General features: G+C 37.3%; 1 long non-coding RNA gene across 1 annotated transcript in view; it reads left to right on the top strand.

Moving 5' to 3' along the window:
- Positions 1-8,523, top strand: part of LOC113902321 — a 191,933-nt gene extending 183,410 nt beyond the window's left edge. Inside the window, exon 4 of the long non-coding RNA XR_003513755.1 lies at positions 8,402-8,523. This is a non-coding gene — a long non-coding RNA (uncharacterized LOC113902321). The remainder of the gene's footprint in view (positions 1-8,401) is intronic.
- The last annotated feature ends 18,230 nt before the right edge of the window (positions 8,524-26,753 follow it).

The raw sequence follows: 26,753 nt of genomic DNA on the forward strand, positions 1-26,753 counted from the left end.
AAACCAAACATTTTTTATGATTACAAGAATTCTCAACCAATAAGGAGAAAAAAATGTTGGATTTTAAGCTAATTAATTCACACTCCCAGTTCTTACAGGTTAGTCCACTGACTTTGCATTCAGAGCTTTTATTTGTCTCATAACATAATATTTCTGTCCTTATCATCTGATAAATGCTTGTTAAGTGTACTCATTGATTTTCAATTATTATAACAAAATTTAATGAAAAATTATATGATGTATGTTTTATACTACTGCATTGATTTGTTGCTGTTATAATGGTCACTAAGTCATGTCTGACTCTTTGCAACCCCGTGGACAGTAGCATGCCAGGCTCCTCTGTCCTCCACTATCTCCCGGAGCTTTTTTAAATTCATGTCCATTGAGTCAGTGATGCTATCTAACCATCTCATTCTCTGCCACCCTCTTCTTCTTTTGCCTTCAATCTTTCCCAGCATCAGAGTCTTTTCAAATGAGTCAGCACTTCATATCAGGTGGCCAAAGGATTGTAGCTTTAGCTTCAGCATCAGTCCTTCCAATGAATATTCAGGACTGATTTCCTTTAGGATTGACTGGTTTGATCTCCTTGCTGTCTGAGGAACTCTTAAAAGTCTTCTCCAGCACCACAATTCAAAAGCATCAATTCTTCAGCACTCACTCTTCTTTATGGTCCAACTCTCACATCCATATATGACTACTGGAAAAACCATAGCTTTGACTTGACGGACCTTTGTCAGCAAAGTGATGTTTCTGTTGTTTATTATGCTGTCTAGGTTTGTCATAGCTTTTCTTCCAAGGAGCCATCTTCTTCTCATTTAATGGCTGTAGTCACCATCTGCAGTGATTTTGTAGCTCAAGAAAATAAAATCCATCACTGCTCCCACGTTTCCCCACCTATTTGCCATGAAATGATAGGACCAGATGCCAGTGACATCTTCTAGAGGAAAGGGTCAAGAGCCGGTGTGTTGGGGTCAAGAGTTAGGGACACCACTGTTCAATGTCCAAGTTGGAGCAGGACCCTCACCAAAGGATCTAAAGAGTGGAACACACGAAGTCTGAGAAAGCAGGACAAGAAGATGCATGCTCTAGAGACAAGGAGAGCATCTGGACAGCTCCAGAGCAGCCTGACTGTCTCAGCAGGATCAGGCTCAGCTGCTGCTTCCATAGGCTCCTGACAAACCTGTCTTGAATCAAAGGATTAGTCCACTTTGCCTAGAGCAAATACAGTTGTTCAAAAGATGGAACTTTTAGAGGTTCTTATGGGGTTTTGCAGTTCTGGAAAAGTTACTTCAAATATTTATCCAGATGCAAATTCCTTGGATCATTGTTTTAGAATGAACTTTATTAACTAAACTTGTTCCAGGAAAATTCTATAATCAGTTTTGTTATTAAGAAACTTCGTTTTCATTTGATGCATTCCTTTCTTCCTTCATTTATTCATTTCTGGGACTTGATCCAAACCTTATATAAAGCATTCACAGAAAGAGAGAAAACAAGTGGCGTCTTTATATAAACTATTCAAAAAGGAAATGAAGCCACCCAAATGCGACCTATGCCATCTGTGGCCTGTGATAAATAGCAAAACTACAGTAATGTTTTTTATTTAAATATTAACTATAAAATATAAAATCCTTTTTATCAGTACCAGATGTCAGGCATGCTTATTAAAATGCCATAGTTTATTAAATAGCATCATTTTATACTCACTGAACTAGTAAAGGTTTTTTTTTTTTTTTTGTATTTAGGTTAAATGTCTGAAATTATGCATTACCGACTACTTCTGTTCAAGTATCTGAATCCTATTGTACATATACCAAAATTTACATTTAGAAGTAGAAAGATTTATACATCATGGGCTGAATCAAAATATTTTTCAATCCACAAAAGTAGATTTTCATTTGACTCTTATGTTTCAGATGTATTGAAATTTTCATATAGCACTAAAACAAGAATTACTTTCTATATCTCAGGTGTAAAAGAAATGAGTGAAGATCAAATGAAAACAAAGAGTAAATATTGAATTATATTATACATTCTCTCTAGCCTTTTTAGCAGGTTTTTCTTTAGTTTTCATAGTGCAGTTATTTGTGAGGAAATCTGTTGGTTTCTATTTCTCCCACAGTCCCACAAAGAATTACTACAGCCTTTTCTCAGCATGAGTCAGGGGAGGAATAACTTTGACAATTCGGTAAGAATCACTATAAAGAATTTTTACAGAAATCAAAAATTTTGGAAACTTCTCTACAAGGCCATGTTTGGAGTATTTTGAAATCAAAATTAAAGTCAATAATGAAAATTTAGTATGGCAATTAAAGACCATTAAATTTTCATCTTATTTCTTCATGAACTGATACTGCGATTGAAACTTTTAGGTCTCCTTGAAATAGCTCTGAAATCGCAGATTATAATACTTTAAAATATTTGTTCTTCTTTTTCATTTTTACATATAGTTTGTGCATGATCTTTTAAGGAGCTAACATGAGGGAGATTAGGAAAAGGATTTTTGTTTTTTTGAGATATAAAACCAGCTATCTCATAGTCAACGAGTCTTAAGTTATTTGAGCCAAAGTCAGTATATAATATATCCCTTATATTTGTCTAAAGAAACCAGCTTTCCAGTGGTAATCTGGTGATTAGCTTTATCAGCTCATTTCTACTTAGACATTATTCTGTAATGTTTAAATCAGGGTCACTGCAAAATATGGTTTACTGAGTTTGAAATACAGCAGGTGTATTCTGGACAAAGTAAAGAGCAAATAGTAAAATGGCTTACATGTTTTCGTAAGAGTTTATTTACTTTGGGATTTTATCTGCTGCTTTTAGTTTTAAAGGCTTACTATGAGGGCACTAGGAACAAATGGGCCCTTTGTATTTCAAGAACAGCAGGTGATGAAACAGGTTTTTGGTTTCACCTGGACAATAATAGTCAATGTATTTATTGACTTGATTGATCATCACAAGCCCCAAGGGCCGTTGCTTCCCAATAAAAATTATCTGGATGTTTTTATGGTTGTCTAGAGTTGTTCTCGGAGAAGGCAATGGCAACCCACTCCAGTACTCTTGCCTGGAAAATCCCATGGACGGAGGAGCCTGGTGGGCTGCAGTCCATGGGGTCATGAAGAGTCGGACACGACTAAGTGACTTCACTTTCACTTTTCACTTTCATGCATTGGAGAAGGAAATGGCAACCCACTCCAGTGTTCTTGCCTGGAGAATTCCAGGGACAGAGGAGCCTGGTAGGAGGCCATCTATGGGGTCACGCAGAGTCGGACACGACTGAAACGACTTAGCAGCAGCAGCAGAGTTGTTCTATTCATTTAATCTGCATATTTGTCTGTGTGACAAGGGATGCATATCTGCATTTCATCCAGATTTCATACATTTGTTCCAAAAAACAATTGTCTACTAAATACATGTTCATAAAACCAATTCCTAAAATGTTATTCTTAGACTGTCTGTGTGAACATGGCTTTATAATTACTATTGCTTTACCAGTATCAAAAACTTAACACCTTCTGGGAATCTCACCAGATGAGGCAAGTGACTCAAACATACTTCAGAGAACTTTACTAGGATGTATCCATGAGATAATTGTAACTATTCTCAGTAAATTCAGTCACACAGTCATGTCCAACTCTTTGCAACCCCATGGACTGCAGCACACCAGGCTTCCCTGTCCATCACCAACTCTCAGAGCTTGCTTAAACTCATGTCCATCGAGTTGGTGATGCCATCCAACCATTTCATTCTCTGTTGTCCCCTTCTCCTCCTGATTTCAATCTTTCCCAGGATCAGGGTCTTTTCCACTGAATCAGTTCTTCAAATCAGGTGGCCAAAGGACTGGAGCTTCAACTTCAGCATCAGTCCTTCGAATGAATATTCAACACTGATTTCCTTTAGGATGGACTGGTTTGATCTCCTTGCAGTCCAAGGGACTCTCAAGAGTCTTATCCAACATCACAGTTCAAAAGCATCAATTCTTTGGCGCTTAGCTTTCTTTATGGTTCAATTCTCACATCCATACACGACAACTGGAAAAACCATAGCTTTGACTAGATGGAGTTTCGTCAGCGAAGTAATGTCTCTGCTTTTTAATATGCAGTCTAGGTTAGTCATAGCTTTTCTTCCAAGGTGCAAGCGTCTTTTAATTTCATGGCTGCAGTCACCCATCTGTAGTGATTTTGGAGCCCAAGAAAATAAAGTCTCTTACTGTTTCCATTGTTTCCCCATCTGTTTGCCATGAAGTGATGGGGCCGGATGCCATAATCTTAGTTTTTTGAATGTTGAGTTTTAAGCCAGCTTTTTCACTCTCCTCTTTCATTTTCATCAAGAGGCTCTTTAGTTCCTCTTCGCTTTCTGCCATAAGGGTGGTGTCATCTGCATATTTGATGTTATTGATATTTCTTGTGGCAATCTTGATTCCAGCTTACACTTCTAACCATTCTAGTGTTCCTGAATCTCCAGCGGGATAATTACCTGCCCTTAGCCATCTATCCCACAAAGAGAAAGGGTTAAACACCCAGCATAGTGCTAGACATGAGTGTTTCTATATGTTGGCTAAACACTCAACAAATAATAAAATATCCAGAGAAATAACCCATTTGTTGCCTGGGGATTTTTCATCTAATTGCTCTGGCATCAGTGAATGCCATTATCCCACCTCCTTTTCTCTTCCTTCTTCATGCTTCTGGAGATGACTGTAATCTCATGATGACTTTAGGGAGTATAAATAATTATCTCCAGGTTAGTAGCAGTTCTTTTATTATCTGCCCATAAGTCATATTTTGGATCTTAGATTTATTCTATTTGGATTTCCAAACAGAGGGGTTTGAAGTGTAAGGTAGTGGGAGTTTAAACATAACAAGTAGCAATAGGCTATGTGCATCTAGAGATTTCTTTGTGTGTTTTTAATTGTGGAAAAATACATAAAACATAAACTTTATTATCTTAACCACTGAAGTGTACCCTTCAGTGGCATAAGTACATTCACATTGTTGTGCGATCCTCCATCCCCAAGACTCTTTTCATCTTAAAACTATACCCACTAAACAGCAGCTCCCCATTCCCTCCTCCCCCCAGTCCCGTCACCTAGTGAGTTTTAATGAAAATGATTATGGGAAAATATTGTTGAATATCCATAAAGAAATGTATGTTCACCATCACATTTATAAATTTTTTAGAGCTGACATAGCATAGGAAATATATATATATATATGTATATTTAATATTTGTCTCATAATTTTTCCTGGGAAAGGAGTGTCCATAGCTATACTTCTGCATCTAATTTGTCATGTACTGTTGAAATGGTTAACATGCATTAGGGGTTCACTTTCAAATACCTCCAATGTCTTTAAAATTTAGTAATATTTTTCATTATTTTATTTTCAATAACACTAATTTTTGTTGCTTTAATTTTAGGCATTTAATTTCTACTTTTTTCTCATCATGACAACATTAATATTTTTAGTATTAATTAAAATTAGTTAATTGGCTTCCCAGATGGTGCCAGTGATAAAGAACCCACTTGCCAATGCAGGAGACGTGAGAGATACAGGTTCAGTCCCTGGGTCAGGGAGATCCCCTGGAGAAGGGCATGGCAACTCACTCCAGTACTCCTGCCTGGAGAATCTCACGGACAGAGGAGCCTGACAGGCTACAATCTATAGGATCCAAAGAGTTGGACACGACTAAAGTGACCTAGCAAGCACACAAGCACATATATTTACCAGATTCAAGCTCTGCACCTTTTAATGCATCATTCTACATTTAGAACTAAATAATACTTGACCATACATTTGTTGAGTACTTCTGTTTATCTGGAAATCCCTATCGCATTTATCTATTTTGGAATCAAGTAATCTGACTTTTAGTTTCTTATGTTAATTATTATTATTATTGTCATTATTAATGTGTGAGTAGCTCTGTTAGCACTCAATCTCAAGGACTAGATGAGGAAGTCTACTTACTTTTGTTTCCCTTTTAAGCCCTCAAGCTGACATTTCTCTGCAGGAATTGGTCTTAGCTCATAACTGAGAATTTTTCAACAGTTGAACTTGAAGAATCCTGCTGGGTTATTTCTATGTTGAATGGTTATTAAAATATTATTATGATATTTTAAATAATTATTAATGTTTTATTATGTTCATGTAACAAAACTTATCTACTTCATAATTTTATTTTACTTGCTATTCCAAGTCAAATAGTCATTAGATATATTTGCTTCCAAATCAAGTGAGACATTTAAATATGATGCACTATTCTCATTGACTGAGTTCTCTTTAGAGCAGGAAGTAGTCACCTACTTGATATTATTTGAGAAATGTGGAGAGAGCTTTCTCCTCCTCTGTCTCACACTATCTCAAGTTTTATCATTAGAGATTCAGTACTTGGTGTTTGTCATCAGATGGTGCCCTTTAAAATGTGAATGTCCTTGGGAAAATTGACTCTTCTCATTGTCAGTCATCAAGTTTCTTGTGAATTTGCTTTTACCCACTGTAAGTGTGAATGGAGACATAAAATAAGATGAGAGAGAATAAGAATTGGGTGGGAGGAACTGTGATATTGAGGAAAAAGCTCTAACTGCATCAACATTTTGCATCTTTCATCCTTGACTCTCAAAGAATATTATTCAAATTATCATTATGCTTTGAAAGAGTTAACAAAATGTAAGTCTCTGTTTTTAAGAAGTTCCTTCAAAATAATCAATAAATATTTACTGTATGTCTCTTCTATGCCATACTTATTGCTCAGCACATCACACAAAGCAACCCCATTTGCCTGAAGAGATTGAGGCTTGGAGAAATTGAAAAACTTTCTGAAGGTCATGCAGCTAGGCATAAGATCTTAACCTCTAAACTCTATTTATTCTTAGGGCATTGGGGAACAATTGGATAGCTCCAATTAGAAAAGTGACATGATCAAATTGTATTTTAGAAACATCACACTGGGTGCTGAATAGATTGGAGGGAGATAAGACTAGAGTCAGGCTAGAAGTTAGAAAGCTATTGCAATTATCTAAGCATGACCTGAATGTTGCCCAGGAGGTGGAAGTAGAAATGAAAATAAGTAGATGGATTCAAGCAAGATTTGAGAGTAGGCATCAACAGAATTTAACAAAAAGATGATCCTTGGGTTTCCCATTTGGGCAACCAGGTAGATAGATTGTTTTTTATCCGTTGGAGCTGTTAGGACAAATATACCATAGACTTGGTGGCTTAAACAACATACCAACAATTATTTATTTCTCATAGTTCTGGAGTCTTCAAGTCCAAGATCAGGGTACTGACAGATTTGGTATCTGGTGAAAACTCATTTCCTGCTTTACAAATCACCATTTTCCTCACTGAGTCCTCACATGATACAGAACTCTGAGCTCTTCATCCTCTTACAAGGCACCAGCTCCATTGTGGGGGACCCAACCACATGACCTCATCCAAACCAAATTACCTCCTAGAGCTCCACCTCCAAATGCCATCACACTGGGGATTAGGCTTCAACAACTCAATCTGAGGAGGGACACATACGTTCAGTTTATGTTGCCTTTCGCTAAGATGGGAACACAGAAAAAGAATTGGTTTGGGAGTTGGGTATCTATGTGAGGGGGTGGATAATGTTGAGCTTTGAACACACGGTTTTGTGGTGTCTGAAATCTCCAAATGCAGATGTCCAATAAACAGTTTCCTATATTGGCCTGAAGCTCAAGTTAAGAGACGTGGGCTGGAGATATAAATCTGGAGGTTATCAGAGTATGGATGGAAAGTAGATGAGATCACCCTGGAAAAAGTGCAAAGTAAGAAGAGAAGCCAGCCCTGCAACATGTCTGAAAAACAAAATAAAACAAAAGTAAATTAAATCAATATGCCTAAAGATCCCAGGCAAGAAGGGAATCCACCGAGAAAATGAGAAGGACCGGTTAGAAATGTACAAGCAGGCACTGTGGGAGAACAGGAGCCCAGAAGGATCAAGTTTCTGATGGGAGGAGTGCTCAGCTGGCTCAGTTTTTGTACTGTTGCTGGTTAGCACGAAGGAGGTTATTGGAGGTTATTGGTGACATGAGGACAGCAGAGTACACGACAAAAACTAGACATCAGTCTTCCTCTAGTTGCTAAATGGATGCATAGTATAGTGTAAATCTTGACATAAGCCTGAGAAAAGTACATAAATCTGAGAAAAATAAGATTCAGGCATCTTCCTTGTCAATGAGTATTACTTTTATTATTCCAGATTCTTTGTGCACACTAAAATCATGCATTACCCTAATTGGCATTTTACTTTCATTTCTGAAGGCAATTCAGTTCTAATTTTACAATCTGATTTTTTTTCAAACTCGATGATATTCTTAATGATGGCAGCATAAATTTGAAATATTAAGAGAGTCTTGATTTTTTTTTTTTTAATACAGGTGCTCTCTGACAAACGAAGCAAAGAGAGAGCAGGTAAGTCTCTTTGAGGAAATCTGTTTTACTGATTGTCTGTGAAAGTTGTTTAAAGAGCCTTGCCTAGTTGCTATAAATTTAAGCATACCACATGTCTTGCAGAGTAATTGATAGTCACAGTATGATGTTAAATCTGAGTGTATTCTACATCTTGAAGACTGGATCAGTTCACTTAGTTTTTCCCTTGTCTTCATGCAGACATATAGTGGGTTTAATTCATACATGCAGAAATTACTTTGCATAAATATATCTCTTTTGGTAGTCACTTTGCTATATATACAAATATATATATATATATAGCAAAAAATAATCATTATACATCTGAAGCTATTAGTACTATACTGTTATATGTGAAAAAATTAAGGAAATTTAAAAAAGAAATTCCTTTGCATAACCAGACTTTGTCTTGAAATATGTACTATAGAAAAAGTAGTAAGAAAATAACAGCTGTACCAAAACAACTGCTAAGTCCTCTTGACAAATAAAGAAAAGTAGCAACTTTTATTGTTGTATCTGCTATATTTGGAAATGTTATACGTAAATCAAAATTTATGTAATGCATAAATCAAAGTGCATCTTAATTTATTGACTTTCTTATTTCAATAACTACATAAAATAAGAAAAACTCCCTGGAACCATCACTTCTTACCATCTGTTTAGCAACTGTTGTTTTATTTGAACAGTTCTTTATTTGACCAGTCATTGTGGACACATCATTCTGAATCTTCTCATTTGTCCTTACTTCATATGGTCATTTAAATGTTTACACTTGAAAGGAAACCACTTCAAAAACTTCGTGTGATTCCATTATCCACATTCTTCACATGTGGAAGATAATGTGTTTCTGGAAAACTTCAATGAAAAAATTAAAACTTCTTGTTTCTGAGTTAATATCTTTAGGGCCTTTTTTGAAATAAATTTGTCAAATAGTGCCACTAAAAATAATACTGTATTGCTGCCCTGATTTTTGGTAACCATCATTATTTTTGTTTTCAATGGCCTCTTTTTCTTTAATCTGTTGGAGAAAACTTTTAGTTCCTATTCAAAAACCCAAGATCTCAGCTTCAGCTTAAATTAGCCTCAGCTTTGCAAAGGTCTCTGGATATAGTCATCTACTGTTCTATCTCTTGGGGAGACTTGCAAGGAGACGTTCACACTGGACCACCAGGCAAAGTGACTGGCTGGAAATGCATCACAAAAATATCCTTGATAATGTGCTGGCCCCACCAACTGTGCCAAGAATCACCAAACAGAGTTGCTCCTGCCATTCTGTGAAGTGCTTATAGCATCAAGCATGCACAATTTTGTCCATATCCATTTTTATATTTGGAGAAGGACATGGCAACCCACTCCAGTATTCCTGCCTGGAGAATCCCATAGACAGAGGAGCTGGCAGGCTACAGTCTGTGGAATCGTAGAGTCGGACACAACTGAAGTGACTTAGCATGCATGCATGCATGCATTTTTATATTTGAGACCTTAATGGTACATAACCCTCAACCACCTGACACCTGAGTGGGATATAAGCAACACCTGTTTTTAAAATCTTATGAATGTGTCCCAAATTGTAAACTATGCCCTAAGTAGAACACTCTGTGCTTCATCACTTTTTGTTAAAATTCCAACTCAAGCTCAAGGGGTCGATCTTGCATTTACGTCAGCAAAGACTGTTTCAGTCCAGAAATCACGAAATGGGGGATTTACACAAATAAGCAGCGTGCTAAGGTTTTAATTAAAATGTGATAGATTTATTTTCTTTTTATCATAAGCAAACCCAACTTGTTATAGTTAAAGGATATTTTCCATCATACAAAATTACAGTCAAGAGAGTAAATAAGAAACAACTCCCACTAACTTCTGGCCAGAAATGACAAGTACTTTTCTAACAAATCTCCAATGAGGAATTTCAGCTTTGATGGCTGTGATCTGGTATAAAAGTACCAGATTGGATGTGCAGCTTATCCTTCAGTATCCAGGTATCGTGCAGTGGGGGTTCAGTCTACCAGAGACTCAGTTTTTAGCTGCTTATCTACTCTGCCAGCTAGTGTTTCATCTTGACATAAAAAAAAAAAAAAAGCATTGGCATTGGCAAGCAAGCCAGCAGAATCTAGAAAAGAGTCAAGTCAGTTTTCACATAAATATTTATGCAAAGTGCTCTGGGAATAGGAAGTATTGGTGAAGGGTGTCTGAGGACAATTTTTCTGCACACATAAATCAGAGGAGAATTTTTGAAGCCTAATTCAGATTTCCATGCAAATGTGAAACCATCCATAAGTTTGGGCTTTTCAATTACAGCTGCCCTCTTTTTTTTTAATCTCATTTTTCAAATTAAATTAACAATTTAAATTTTTAGCGGTCATTCTTTCCTGCTGTTTGTAAGATGTGAAGTCAGCTCCCCTAGTTTTTGGCTTCCCGTTGTTGCTTCTTGACTGGAGGTTTCAAGAGCTTCTATCTGTATGCTTTACCAAAATGCAATATGGAGGTCAGACAGAATAGGCTATTGAGTATATAGGGACATAAGATATAACATGACATAGAAGAAGGACATGCCATGACTCAACCTCACTGTTTGTCCTTGTAAGGTGATTCCTTATGATTCTTTCTTGTGTGTTAGAATGGTATGATCTCTATTTTCCTCTGGTCTCAGTCACTGGAAAGGGATAAATGGGGAGCCCAGTGTAATAGAAGTGGAGGCACAAGGAGGCAGTGGTCTAAGGCCAGTCAGTGTTACACTCACTAACAAATTAAGAGACGGTGTCGCCAAGTAACTACACTCTTTTTAAAGGAGTTTAAACTGTCCAACCGGACAAAATATTTTAGCCTAGTAATAGAAGAAACATTTGCTATGATAACAATGGAGTAAATTCTGAGTTTGTGCCTGTCATACTGTGACCTTTGTGAGATAAAAAGTCAAAATGGAAATGAGTGGTACATACTATGGTATGACTTCCCTAATGACTTTTCATTTTGAAAAGTTAATATAAATGTTTAAATGCTAACCCATATGGTTATGGTTGACTTAATCTGACCTTAAATTCAGTTTCTCATGGGGCGTGTTTTTTCTTTCTTCAAATTTGTAAGTAGGAGACCAAATTCCAGTGTTGCTCACTATCAAGAATTTTGAATCTTGCACTGGCATGCTGTTTTTCTCATACAACATATATTTTTGCTTCCAGATTGTAAAAAAGAAAAGAAATTCTCTTCCATTTAGAAAACCATTTGAAAACCTAAGGAAAATAAGGTCACATCTGAAGAAATTGCTTACATTTTTTTCTCCATAATTTCATTAGGGTAGCAGGGACAGCTCCTCTAAGCACAGTCTCAGAGGGATTTTCATGGCTATAAGTATTCCTCCTTCCTGGAAACACTTAATTACTTTCTGCCCCCTCAGCTTCATGTGGTACGGCATTTTGTTAGACCCATTATCGAGAGTATGAAGACTGTCTCAAAAAGAATTTTCCCAGGTGTTAGAGATGCAGAATATGCAGGTAGTCAAAAGTGCAGCCAAATCCAGTGACCGTGAATAGAAGCATATGCTATGGAATGTTCACATTCTTCCATTTCACTGGAATTTAACTGTAGTGACAGATGCCCAAGAGCGAGAAATCCCCAGTGCCCCTCACCAATCTCAACTGAAAATTATAGCTTCATTTTAATTCAGAGTAATGAACGTCTACTATGTCCCTAGCACTGTGCAAGGTCTTAGCAACACAAAGATAAATGAGATAAAATTATCCCTCCTTCAAGAAACTTACCCAACTCGAATCTCCTTCTCTTAAGATTACTTTAGCAAAACCAGAGCTTGTCAGTAAATGTGTGACTAGTGAAAGTTACAATCACTTAATACGTTTTCAAATTGTGATTTCCTATGGCTATATAAAGAGAAGCCATTACCATTTGTGGCAGTATGCCCACATGAGGCAAAAGGAAAGCATCCAGTGTATGCGGAGAGGAAACTTGGTTTTATTTTATATTAATTTGTATGAATCTTTATCATAAAATGCAAGTGCCACATAAAGCTTAAGAGCTATATAAATCTAGTTCACATTCTTTCCCTCCATATTTGAGTTGTGCCAGCTTATTCTGGATGCTTAGTTATAGCCCTTGGAAGCTGCCAACTTAAATACCGAGGGAAAGGAGAGTGGTTTTTATCCACCATTCCTACCTCTTGCAGCTGGTGTTCAAAGTCTTCTCCAGGGCAGTGCTTCCTAAGTATCTGAAAGACTCCCATGTAGCAGGAAGTCAGGGAAACTGTCAAACCAGCAAAGATGACATTTGTTTTACCTGAAGAATTCAGGTGACTTTCGTGTTCCTACTCCTTCCACTTGAAATGTTTGTCCCCCAGCACTTAGCATGGCTGTCTTCTCATCATCCAACTTGCATCCACTGCTTTTAAAACTTTTCTCTGCACACTCTATCTGAAGAGGTTGGCTCCCCCAACCCCAGTTTTTATCTCTGCAGTCTCTTTGTTTCCCTCACAGCACTTGTCGGAATTTGATTTTTTCCTTCCATCTTCCTTCCTTTCTTTCTTCCCATTAGACTATCCCTTGTGCTCAGCAGGCTGCTGCTACATAACAGATGCTCAAAAACATTTGATGAGTAGAAGAATCCCTGAACAATTGTTTTATATTAATACAATTATGTACCATCCATAGAAAAACATATATACAGGAGGAAAACCATTGTGTTTATCCAGCTGCTTTGTGACACTCTTGGCACATTGCTAGGTACCCAGTTTGAAGAACTGGAATATTAAGTCTGGGGTATTAGGGGGAAATAGAGGATCATGTTTATTGAGTGCCTACTGTGTTCCAGATTATGATAGATTATCTATGAATATTCACTCATTCAATCCTCAAGAAGCCCTATATCATAAGGGGTATTGTCCTCAGTTTTCACATATAAAAAATAAGGATCAATGAGATTAAATTGCTCAATGAGTATCAAAGTTGGAATTTAAACTTGATTCTATCTGATTTTTAAGCTCATGTAAAAAAAAGTAAATCAAAGAGTTAGTCTCTCAATCATGTCCAATTCTTTGCAACCCCATGGACTGTAGCCCTCCAGGCTCTTCTGTCCATGTTTTTCATTAAACAAATACTTCTCAAGGAGTATAGTCGGGTGGGGGTGGGGACTGGGAGTTGTTAGTTGCTACTGCTTGTCCATCCATAAACTCAACCACTGTATTTTATGTATTCATAAATTTATTGAGTTAAATTGAATAAGCATTATGATTCATTACATAATGAATACAAAGAAGGACAAGACAGTGCCTTCCATCAAGGTGCTCACAGTTTGTGAGGAAGAGAATAAACAATACATAAAGTGATCAAAACATGTGGATATTTTCTGTTATATTTATATTTCTGCAACTTAGAATATAAATATGGCAAGGACACAGGAGGATCCTTAAAATCTAAGAAAAATTACTGTTTCAAATATTTAATGAAATTTTATTTTAAAATTCCCTCATAAATAGTAATAGTAATCATTTATAAAAAATGAGTTCTGGAGACCAAAATTGAAGCAAACCAAGAGGTTTGATCTTAGGGCCGCTGCTGTTGCTTCTTCTTTTTTTTTTTTTTTTCTGACCGCACCATGCAGCATGTGGGATCTTAGTTCCCCAACCAGGGATGAAACCTGTGCCACCTTCAACGAAAGTGTTGGAGTCTTAACCGCTGGACCACCAAGGGAGACCCTGTTGTTGCTTCCATAGTGCCTTGGAAGAAGCCAGACTTGAGCAAATCCTAAATGACAAAAGGCAAATCAGTACCTGATTTTCCCCTTTGTTGTTTCTTTGAAAATTAAGCCTATTCTTCTAGAGGGTAAAAGACTTGGAATAGAGGAGACCATGACCAGAAAGCAGAAAAGCAGTTACAGCACTTGGAAACTTATTTGTTGGCAACAGGGAAAGAATAATATCTTGTTAAGAGAATCTTTCTTTGTTCTGGATAATTTCTTCCATCAGGAGCATTGAAGTATTAATGCATTTTGTTTTTCAGTACCATTTATTGCAAGTAATAGACCTAAGCCAAAACCTATCCTTTTCACCTTATGCCCTATTTGTTTCATGAACTGAAAGGAAAATATAAAAAATTTCTGTTTAATAACAGCATGATTTTATGTTTTTATTTGCTACTTTTAATAAAAATGGATCTCTCTACTTTTATGCATAGCATGTTGGTTTCTTACATAAAGTTAATGTTGAAAATAAAGTATTATTTCATTTTGCAGTTTTACAATATACCCACATCTTATAAATAGATTTGAGATTAGTCAATGTTTATATTTATTATTCTTAAAACTGCAATCTCTGTAAATAGTGCATTAAGGAAAATACCAGAGTTAAAAGGCAGCCATAACTTTTGCTTTTGAAATTGCCTTATATAAGTATGCTGTATTCAAATATATACTCTTGAAAGCATCTTTCACACACCATTATTTTCACTGCACTTTTATTATAAATAAATATAGTCCCATGGAAAATTTTCAATCATATTGACTGCACCATTACTACAGATGAATAACTTTGATGTATATTTATCTCTAGCCATTATTCAGTCTTTGGAAATACTGCTAGGTCTAAATGATTTCTTGTAGGCTCCAGGTGTTTTGTGAAGCTGCCCCTTCCCCTAGGCAGCACTGAAATTATCTATTTGAAAATATGGGACTTTTTATGAAACATTGTCCTAATCCAAAAAGTTGAACATATTCTTTAAAATAAGAATATTTTGCCCCATATTATTTTTTACAGAATTTAATCGTTGAATACTGTTCAGTTACAGCCCTCAAATTTATGTGTATGTCTTTTGTTAACATCCTCCTCTAAGAGAGGAACAGAGATTCCAAAATCACATTAATGTATGGGCACCATCACCAAGAGCTGGCAATTGTGGTTCTTCTCACCCGGCATCAGAACCTTCCATTCTGGACACATGGTGGCCCCTCTGCTCCTTTGCTGGCCAGCACCTTAATCTCCCATGTTGTCCACTGAGCACACTCTGCTCTCTCACTCCTTGGAGAAACAAGATGTTCCCTGACCTCCCCACCTGCTAAATTCCTCTTCACATTCAAGAGGCAGATCAGAGGCTAATCCCTCTGTTGAACTTTCCCTTACTCCCCCAAGCAGAGTAAACCCAGCACATGACAAGTTATGATGCTCCCTGTCATGGCTCCTGTAACAGTCAATTAATTCTACTGCAAGGTCCTTGAGATCAGACCAAGATTGATCATTTTTTGTTTCCTTGGCACATGCACATCCTGGATTGTTGATAAATTTTCGTCAAATGAATGAATGAATGAAATAATTGTGCATTTTTATGTTTGTAACAATCCTTTGAGGTAAGTAATATAGTATTCCAGACAAATCATTTGGAAAAAGTTTCAATCTTTTTGTCAGTTAATAGATGCATATGCTGTAACAAATCATTTTCATGCCTATTAACCTCAGTTCATACTGTTCATGGGGTTCTCAAGGCAAGAATACTGAAGAGATTTGCCATTCCCTTCTCCAGTGGACCACGTTTTGTCAGAACTCTCTACCATGACCCGTCCATCTTGGGTGGTCCTACATAGCACCACCCTTATGGCAGAAAGCGAAAAACTAAAGAGCCTCTTGATGAAAGTGAAAGAGGAGAGCGAAAAAATTGGATTAAAACTCAACATTCAAAAACCTAAGATCATGGCATCTGGTCCCATCATTTCATGGCAAATAGATGGGGAAACAGTGGAAACAGTGAGAGACTTTATTTTCTTGGGCTCCAAAATCACTGCAGATGGTGACTGCCACCCATGAAATTAAGAGACGCTTGCTCCTTGGAAGAAAAGCTATGACCAACCTAGACAGCATTAAAAAAAAAAAGTGTCTCTTAAAAAGCAGAGACATTACTTTGCCAACAAAGGTCTGTCTAATCAAAGCTATGGTTTTTCCAGTAATCATGTATGGATGTGAGAGTTGGACTATAAAGAAAGCTAAGCACTGAAGAATTGATGCTTTTGAATTGTGGTGTTGGAGAAGACTCTTGAGACTCCCTTGGACTGCAAGGAGATCCAGCCAGTCAATCCTAAAGGAAATCAGGCCTGAATCTTCACTGGAAGGACTGATCGTGAAGCTCCAATCCTTTGGCCACCTGATTTGAAGAACTGACTCAGTGTAAAAGAACCTAATGCTAAGAAAGATTGAAAGCCAGAGGAGAAAGGGACAACAGAGGATAAGATGGTTGGATGGCATCATCGACTCAATGGACATGAGTTTGAGCAAGCTCTGGGAGTTGGTGATGGCAGGGAAGCCTGGCATGCTGCAGTCCATGGGGCTGCAGAGCATAGGACACAACTGAGCAACTGAACTGACTGAACTTCAGTTACTGAAATAAGCCTCATTTTACTAATATACATTCGGGCATAATTTTTATGTGGGTTATATGGATAACAGATGGAGAGTACTGAGTTTGATGCCTACATGTGGTCAGTGCATGGTGGCAATTACTTGCCTTATTATTATTAATAATAATTAGATCTGTTCAAAGTTCCCATATTCACCTAAAACAACAACCTGTGTTTACTGAGTACCCAAATGATGCATGATAAAGCATTTTAATGGTGGACACAAGGCCATAAATCGAAAAAAAGAAGGAGAAGTCAAGATGTTCTAACTTTTAAGATATCAAAGCTCATTCTTTACTAGTTATCTTGAATAAGTCACATTCTGTTTCCTCAGATATAAAATATGAGAAGTGTTTTGTTTCAGTAATAGAAGTACTATGACCACTTAATGTAACAATTATAATAAGTTTCAATTATAATAATGTAATTATTGTAGAAGTACTATGACCACTTAATGTAACAATTTATAATAAGTTTTACATAATGAATAAGTACACCCAGCCTACTACACTGAAAGGAAATTTATGGATGAGATATTCATATAATTTCAAAAACCAACATGATAACTTAACTATAATAAATGAAACCAAAAAGAAAGTTAAATGATTGTGTACTTAATTTATAATATTCAGCTTGATGATATTAAAAGGTATAATGAAGCAATCTGATACTTATAATGAATAGGTTTGGATTTTAAAAAAGGTAAGAATATAAGAAGCCACTTGATGGAAGAGGTATAGGAATATGAAGGAGTGGAGATAAGGATGGAATTAGAATAAAACCAGGGTTGAGATGAGTAATAACAGACTTATGTGTATGATAAAAGGCAGGATCAGTTCAGTTCAGTTCAGTTCAGTCGCTTAGCCATGTCCGACTCTTTGCAACCCCATGAATCACAGCACGCCAGGCCTCCCTGTCCATCACCAACTCCCGGAGTTCACTCAGACTCACATCCATCGAGTCAGTGATGCCATCCAGCCATCTCATCCTCTGTCGTCCCCTTCTCCTCCTGCCCCCAATCCCTCCCAGCATCAGAGTTTTTTCCAATGAGTCAACTCTTTGCATGAGGTGGCCAAAGTACTGGAGTTTCAGCTTTAGCATCATTCCTTCCAAAGAAATCCCAGGGCTCATCTCCTTCAGAATGGACTGGTTGGATCTCCTTACAGTCCAAGGGACTCTCAAGAGTCTTCTCCAACACCACAGTTCAAAAGCATAAATTCTTCGGCGCTCAGCCTTCTTCACAGTCCAACTCCATAAACCATAGCCTTGACTAGATGAACCTTTGCTGGCAAAGTAATGTCTCTGTTTTTGAATATGCTATCTAGGTTGGTCATAACTTTCCTTCCAAGGAGTAAGTGTCTTTTAATTTCATGGCTGCAGTCACCATCTGTAGTGATTTTGGAGCCCAGAAAAATAAAGTCTGACACTGTTTCCACTGTTTCCCCGTCTATTTCCCATGAAGTGATGGGACCGGATGCCATGATCTTTGTTTTCTGAATGTTGAGCTTTAAGCCAACTTTTTCACTCTCCACTTTCACTTTCATCAAGAGGCTTTTGAGTTCCTCTTCACTTTCTGCCATAAGGGTGGTGTCATCTGCATATCTGAGGTGATTGATATTTCTCCCAGCAATCTTGATTCCAGCTTGTGGTTCTTCCAGCCCAGCGTTTCTCACGATGTACTCTGCATATAAGTTAAATAAGCAGGGTGATAATATACAGCCTTGACGTACTCCTTTTCCTATTTGGAACCAGTCTGTTGTTCCATGTCCAGTTCTAACTGTTGCTTCCTGACCTGCATACAGGTTTCTCAAAAGGCAGGTCAGGTGGTCTGGTATTCCCATTTCTTTAGAAACTCCTAATTATTGCAGTAAACAAAAATGCACTCCTTCATTTCCTTCCCCAAATGCACGCTTCTAGGAAATGTAAGATCTTTACTAAGAATCATTGGCTTGGAGGGAAAGCACATCAGTGCATTTGACTTTCCACATGCAGGCACGAATCTAGCAGCATGACTTGAGGTTGGGATACCACGTAGACTGGGACTGAGAGTGTATTTTGCAACTTGTTCCTCCAACTGCCTGGTGCCAACCGTGGCATGCTAGTTCTAACAGTCTGTAGACACTTCAGATGCTTGCTGGACACCCTGCTTAAATTCATGGCCTTGAAAGAATCTCTTTCCAAGTAGGAGGCATAAGCAAAATTTCATGCTTCTAGTCAAAAAAATAACACCTCTGAATGAATGAGTATACAGTGCAAACCCGCTATTCCATTTAAATAGTTACATGTATGGTGGTTTTCCTTTTCACTGAACTCCTGTGTAAAGTGAGACCACAACTTTTGTTCATCTTTTGAGCATTTCAGTGAGTTTTAAAACTTCTATTCTTAGCTCTATTCTATCTGTTCTTAGCTCTAAAATTCACATCAAAATCAATCTGACATTTGATAACAATCAGCAGCTCAAATTAACAAACTCAGCCTTGGATAGGATTTTAATTCATCTATGAAAGTCATCTTCCAATTGTGGAAGCAAACCAATTTCTCTTCTGGAAAATTCAGTAAACACATGCTTGTTAGACTATGTCTATTTTGAGTTATATTGTAAGGTTTCTGAAAGGTACAATTGAGTTATATAATAACATACAGGATGAATTTAGATTTTTACATGTAAAATACATCCACATCCTTACTCCTTATGGCCTTTTTTAAAAAAAAATAAGCAATTCTGTGTTCCCTATCACCCATAGGATGAAATCCAGAAAACTTGTCTGGCCATCAGAGTTCCTTAACAGTCTGACTGCAACTTACCCCTACTCCCTTCCCACGCTGTCAGACAACACCTCAGTCCCTCTTCTAGCTGTCTGTATTTCCTTCCTCACAAACATCATTCAGGCCAGACACAGTTGCTTCTGGGCCTGCAGTTGAACCCCTACTTCGTCATGTAATCACTTTACTTTCGGAGTCAGCTTTTTTCATAAGTACAAAGCAGAGGGCATTAAATCATGTAATGTACACAATGCATAGCACAGACTCTAGCACACAGTGGGTCCTCCAGAGCTGGGAGTCCCTCTCTCCTCCTTTTAAAGGTCTTTATCTCAAAATCTATAAAAACACTGTCTTTGAGGCCAGGCCAAATTCTACCTCTGTGAAAATTTCCCTTGAGACCTTAGCTGAAAGTACTCACTCATTTACAGATGAAGATACTGGATACAGAGAAACTAAGTAGCTTGGGCCTTCATTACTGGTTCAGTGTAAAGCATAGATTCCAGCCTAAGTGATCCAGCACTAGTGTGTGTGCTTTTATTTTTAAACAGGATATAGATTTTAAAAAAATAACTCAAGATGTAATTTATGTACCAAATGTTTCACTCATTCAAAATGTACAACTCAAAAAAAAAGTGTACAACTCAATGGTTTGTACCGTAATAACAAAGGTGTGCAGCCATCACCACAATCAGTTTGAGAACATATTCATTACTCCAGTAACAATCCCCCCACACCTATTAGCAGTCACTTTGCATTTCCCCTCAATCTTACCCTCTAGTCTCCTATTCTGGACATTGCATATAAATGGACTCATAAAATATGTGGTCTCCTGTGCCTTGTAACTCTCTCCCCATGATGCTCTCAAGGTTCATCCACACTGTGGCACATATCAGTACTTCATTTCTCTTTATTGTTGAGTGATATTCTGTTGTATGGATAAGCCTTATTTAATCTATCTGTTCATCAATTTACAGACATTTGGATTCTTCCCACCTGTTGGCTTATGATTAATATTATTACAAATCTTCATCTACATGTTTTTGTGTGAGCATATGTTTTTCGGGCTTCCCAGGTGGCTCAATGGTAAAGAATTCACCTGCCAATGCAAGAGATGCAGAAGACGCAGGTTCGATCCCTGGGTTGGGAAGATGCCCTGGAGGAGGAAATAGCAACCTACTCCAGTATTCTTGCCTGGAGAATGCTATGGACAGAGGAGCCTGGCAGGCTACAGTCCATGGGGTCGCAAAGAGTCAGACACAACTAAGCAACTGAACATGCACGCATGTATTTATTGTTCTTGCGTACATATTTATAATTGCTGGGTCATATGGTAACTCTGTGTTAAACATTTCAAGGAACTGCCAAACTGTTTTTCAAAGTGACTATATCAGTTTAAATTCTTACCAGCAATGTGTGAGGGTTTCAATTTCTCCACATCCTCACCAATGCTTATTATTATCTGACTTTATAGCCATCCTGGTGAGTATGAATTTGTAGTTTTAATTTGTATTTCCCTAATGACTAATGATATTGTACATCTTTTCACATGCCTATTGGCCACTTGCATTATCTTCCTTGAAGAAATGTATGTTAAGCTTTTTAAAATTATTTTTAAGCCCATTAAATTAAAAAAATTTTTTTAAATTTATTTTTGACCACACCTTGTGGCATGTGGGATCTTAGATCCCCAACCAGGGATTGAACCTGTGTCCCCTGTAGTGGAATTGCAGAGTCTTAACCCCAGGACCACCAGGGAGGTCCCTAAGCCCATTTCTAAATTGGGTTATTGTCTTTTTAAAGTGTTGAGTTTTGGACTTTTTAAATATATTCTTGTGTACAAGACATTATCGGGTATACGGTTTGCAAATATTTTCTCCCATTTTGTGAGGTGTCTTTTCACTTTCTTGATGACGTTCTTTGAAATACAAAGTTTTAAAACTTTGATGAGTTGCAGTTTATTTTTTCTTTTGTTGCTTCTGTTTGTTATGTTGCTTATATCTAAGAAAGCTTTGCCTAACCTAACCCAAGTTCATGAAAATTTACTCCTATGTTTTCTTCTAAAAGTCTTGTGGTGTTAGCACTTGCATTTAGGCCTGTGATCACTTGGAATTTTTTGTGTGTGGTCTAAGGAAGGAGTCTAACTCCAGACTTTCCCATGTGGATATCCAATTGTTCCAGCATTAACTTGCTGAAAAAACTATCTTTCCTCTACTGATTTGACACCCTTGTTGAAAAAGAGCCTATGTACTTAGTTGCAGTACTGTGCTCTGTCTGTCATCTCTACTGTCTGTCCATCAGGTTCCTTCGTCCTTACGAACTACCTTTTCTTCGATCATACCGTGCTCTTCCACACGTCCATTCTTGCTGTCTGTCTTGAATGCAGCTTCCCATTTTGTCTGCTGTCTTGAATACCAGCTTAAATGGAATCTACTTTGTCTAGTTGTTGTGGCTTTACCTGCAGCACATTATTTAGTTTTTCTAAATGTTTTATTTGTCATACGGATCATTATCTAGTTATGGACAATTCTTCTGCTTTAAAGAAAACTATCATTCTCTTTCTCCAAGCACCTGGCACAGTGTCCAGCATATTATAGACACTGTAAGTTTAAATCTGTTGAAATGAATTAATGAACATAGCCTTGGCTAGGAATTTTAGGGCCTATAAGAAATCCAGGAAGATCCTAAAGATATCAAGAGTTCAATAAATATAAAAGTTAATAAAACGAAAACTGCAACCCACAGTGAAAACATCATTTCTCATGCTTCTGATAAATTTCCTGCAGACTTATCATTGCTATATCACTGTTAAGAACAGAGAAAGCTAGTAAAAATTTTACAGGTTGATAAAATATTTTGTGAGCTAATGCACTTTAAAAATGTATTTTACAGATCGCATTACTAAAAATATTCTTAAATCGATTTTGTTAATATCTTTCGCATAGTTTTTATAGCATATTTTTAAAAGATTAAGAATATTTTAGTTGCCAGTCCACAGCCATTTTCCATGCACATGCATTGGCCCTTATTTTAAAAGATAATTGATTTATAAAGATGTTTATGGGACCAGTATTATACACAGCTATCGGAAACTAAGGTCTGTGTAATGCTGCGGCAAATAACAGTAAATAACCATAAAATAAGAGGAAGACACTTTTCCAGGCCCAATTCTAAGAAAAAAAAAAAAAAAGAAACAGAAGAAACCTAAATCGAATGCTTTATTTCTTCTTGTAAAAATTTTCTTTAATTGATTTATTTCAAATTAGAAAATAATATATGCTTGGGCAAGCTGGAGAAGTAATGTAAGATATATAAAGTAAAAGTAAATCATCCCCTCTTTCATTCTTACTGCCACTGTGAAGCAACCAATTTTGATAGTTATATTGTTAGAATATTCTCTTTTCTCTTTAAGCATTCACATACCTTTAAACATATCTCAGATACCTATTGCTGTGTGACAGATTACCCCAAAAGAGGTGAGGTGGGATTATTACCAGCCATCTTTGCAGTCTACCCAACATTCAAACCTTTTTTGTGTGTGGTTTGGTCTAGATGAAATGAATGCATAATAATGTATTACTATAAAACTCTTCTTCTTAAGAATATGTTATAGACATACTCAAGATCATGAAGATCTAATTTCCCTGTCACCTTCTAGTTTCTTAATGCATATTGCCCACACTCATATGTGGGCTTCCCAGGTGGTGCTAGAGATAAAGAAACTGCCTGGCACTGCAAGAGACTAAAAAGGCTCAGGTTTGATCCCTAGTTTGGGAAGATCCCCTGGAAGAGGGCATGGCAACCGGCTCCAGCATTCTTACCTGGAGAATCCCGTAGACAGAGGAGCCTGGTGGGCTACAGTCTATGGGGTCGCAAAGAGTTGGACATGACTGAAGTGAGTTAGCATGTGCACACACACACATACATACATTTATATATGGTTTTGGTGAACTTTTTCTCTCCTCTTTTTTCAAATTACATTGTAATGATCCTTTACTCCCAACCTCTGCCCATTGAACCTTCTGGGACTCATGTACATAAGATAGCCCGAGCTGAGAACTGATGTGTTTCTTTCCAGACTTGCTCTGAGGAGGGCTTAGTCTAGTTCAGTTAACTCTGTACTCTTCAGTCATTTTATTTTATTGAAAGTAAAATCTTTTTCTCTTACAGGCAGATAAAACCCACAGTATCTGGGGGGAAAATGGCTAGTTTTATCTCCCCTCCCCCAATATTTATACTAGTATATTTTATTTTTCTGTCTTATTGCATTTCTGACTTGATTGCAATGGTTTAAATGTGTTTCAGTTTTTAGAGTAAATCTCCTGTTAAGTTTCAATAAATATTCTTCATCAAATTTTAATCTTTATTATTATTATCTTAGCATTTTAATTAATAGTTGCATGGTCTTATCAAATGACCTTTTCATATTAATGTTAATTTCCTTTTTAATTTGTCTGTTTTATCATTGTTAAAAGTTGACTTCCTAATTTAAAACGTTTCTGCATTCTGAGAAATAATTTCACTGGTGGTAATGTATTGTGATTATTACACTATTATTAATATTCTTCTTTTTGAAATAAATTTCTAACTTAAAGGAAATTTCCAAAAATAGTCCAAAAAAGCATGTATACTCATTGACAGATTTACTATATAACCATTACCTAGACTGACCAATTTTTAATATTTTATCATTTAAAAAAAATTTTGTTCCATTTGCTTTACCAAATGATAAAGCACTCTCTCTGGTTAACTCACCCTTTGTTTTTGAAAAATGAAGCAAATACATGTGAACTTTTTGTCTTCTTTTTTTCCCACAAAATTAGCATTCTATTTTTGCTGTATTGTATTTTCATGTGTCACATAACAGTATATCCTGGAGAGTGCTTCTTATCAGTTTGAGATTCTTTATTAATTTATTTTTTAAATAGCTACATAGCACTCCACTGTGTGTATGAACCACAGTTTAACCAACTTATCTCTTATGTTTGGGCTGTTAGGTACTTTCCAAAATTTTGCAAATACAAGTAATGCTGAAAAGCATGATATTAAACATATGTGTTTTCATATGGCAAAAGTGTGTAAAGGTTACTTTCCAGAAATGGGATTTCTTGTCGCTTGATCAAATTCAGGATTCAGTTCATCGCTCAGTCGTGTCCGACCCTTTGCGATCCCATGGACTGCAGCACCCCAGGCTTCCCTATCCATCACCAACTCTGGGAGCCTGCTCAAAATCATGTCCATCAAGTCGGTGATGCCATTCAACCATCTCATCCTCTGTCGTCCCCTTCTCCTCCAGCCTTCAATCTTTCTCAGCATCAGGGTCTTTACCAATGAGTCAGTTCTTTGTATCAGGTGGCCAAAGCATTGGAGTTTCAGCTTCAGCATTAGTCCTTCTAATGAATATTCAAGCCTGATTTCCTTTAAGATAGACTGTCTTGATTTCCTTGCAGTCCAAGAGTCTTCTCCAACACCACAATTCAAAAGCATCAATTCTGCACTCAGCTTTCTTTATAGTACAACTCTCACATCCATACATGACCACTGGAAAAACCATAGCTTTGACTAGACGGACCTTTGTTGGCAAAGTAATGTCTCTGCTTTTTAATATGCTGCCTAGGTTGGTCGTAACTTGTCTTCCAAGGAGTGTCTTAATTTCATGGCTGCAGTCACGATCTGCAGTGATTTTGGAGCCCCCAAAAATAAATCATCTCACTGTTTTCCCTGTTTCCCCATCTGTTTCCCATGAAGTGATGGGACCAGATGCCATGATCTTAGTTTTCTGAATGTTGAGCTTTAAGCCAACTTTTTCACTCTCCTCTTTCACTTTCATCAAGAGGCTTTTTAGTTCCTCTTCACTTTCTGCCATAAGGGTGGTGTCATCTGCATATCTGAGATTATTGATATTTCTCCTGGCAATCTTGATTCCAGCTTGTGCTTCATCCAGCCCAGCATTTCTCATGATATACTCTGCATATAAGTTAAATAAGCAGGGTGACAATATACAGCCTTGACGTACTCCTTTCCCTATATGGAACCAGTCTGTAGTTCTGTGTCCAGTCCTAACTTGCTTCTTGACATGCATTCAAATTTCTCAAGAGGCAGGTCAGGCAGTCTTCTTTTTAAGAATTCTCCAGTTTGTTGTGATCCACACAGTCAAAGGCTCTGGCATAGTAAATGGAGCAGAAGTAGATGTTTTTCTGGAACTCTCTTCCTTTTTTGGTGATCCAACAGATGTTGGCAATTTGATCTCTGGTTCCTCTGCCTTTTCTAAATCTAGCTTGAACATCTAGAAGTTCATGGTTCATGTACTTCTGAAGCCTGGCTTGGAGAATTTTGAGCATACTTTGCTAGCGTGTGTGAGATGAGTGCAATTGTGTGGTAGTTTGAACATTCTTTGACATTGCCTGTCTTTGGGATTGGAATGAAAACTGACCTTTTCCAGTCCTGTGGCCACTGCTGAGTTTTCCAAATTTGCTGGCATATTGAGTGCAGCACTTGCACAGCATCATCTTTCAGGATTTGAAATAGCTCAACTGGAATTCCATCACCTCCACTAGCTTTGTTCATAGTGATGTTTCCTAAGGCCCACTTGACTTCACATTTCAGGATGTCTGGCTCTAGGTGAGTGATCACACCATCGTGGTTATCTGGGTCATGAAGATCTTTTTTGTATAGTTCTCCTGTGTATTCTTGCCACCTCTTCTTAATATCTTCTGCTTCTGTCAGGTCCATACCATTTTTGTCCTTTATCGAGCCCATCTTTGCATGAATTGTTCCCTTGGTATCTAATTTTCTTGAAGAGATCTAGTCTTTTCCATTTTATTGTTTACCTCTATTTCTTTGCATTGATCACTGAGGAAGGCTTTCTTGTCTCTCCTTGCTATTCTTTGGAACTCTGCATTCAAATGGGAATATCTTTCCTTTTCTCCTTTGCCCTTAGCTTCTCTTCTTTTCTCAGCTATTTGTAAGGCCTCCTCAGACAGCCGTTTTGCCTTTTTGCATTACTTTTCCTTGGGGATGGTCTTGATCACTGCCTCCTGTACAATGTCAGGAACCTCCGTCCATAGTTCTTCAGGCACTCTGTCTATCAGATCTAATCCCTGAATCTATTTGTCACTTCCACTCTATAATCATAAGGGATTTGATTTAGGTCATACCTGAATGGTCTAGTAGTTT

Source organism: Bos indicus x Bos taurus, chromosome 12, assembly GCF_003369695.1.
Source record: "Bos indicus x Bos taurus breed Angus x Brahman F1 hybrid chromosome 12, Bos_hybrid_MaternalHap_v2.0, whole genome shotgun sequence".
NCBI classification, from domain to species: domain Eukaryota; kingdom Metazoa; phylum Chordata; class Mammalia; order Artiodactyla; family Bovidae; genus Bos; species Bos indicus x Bos taurus.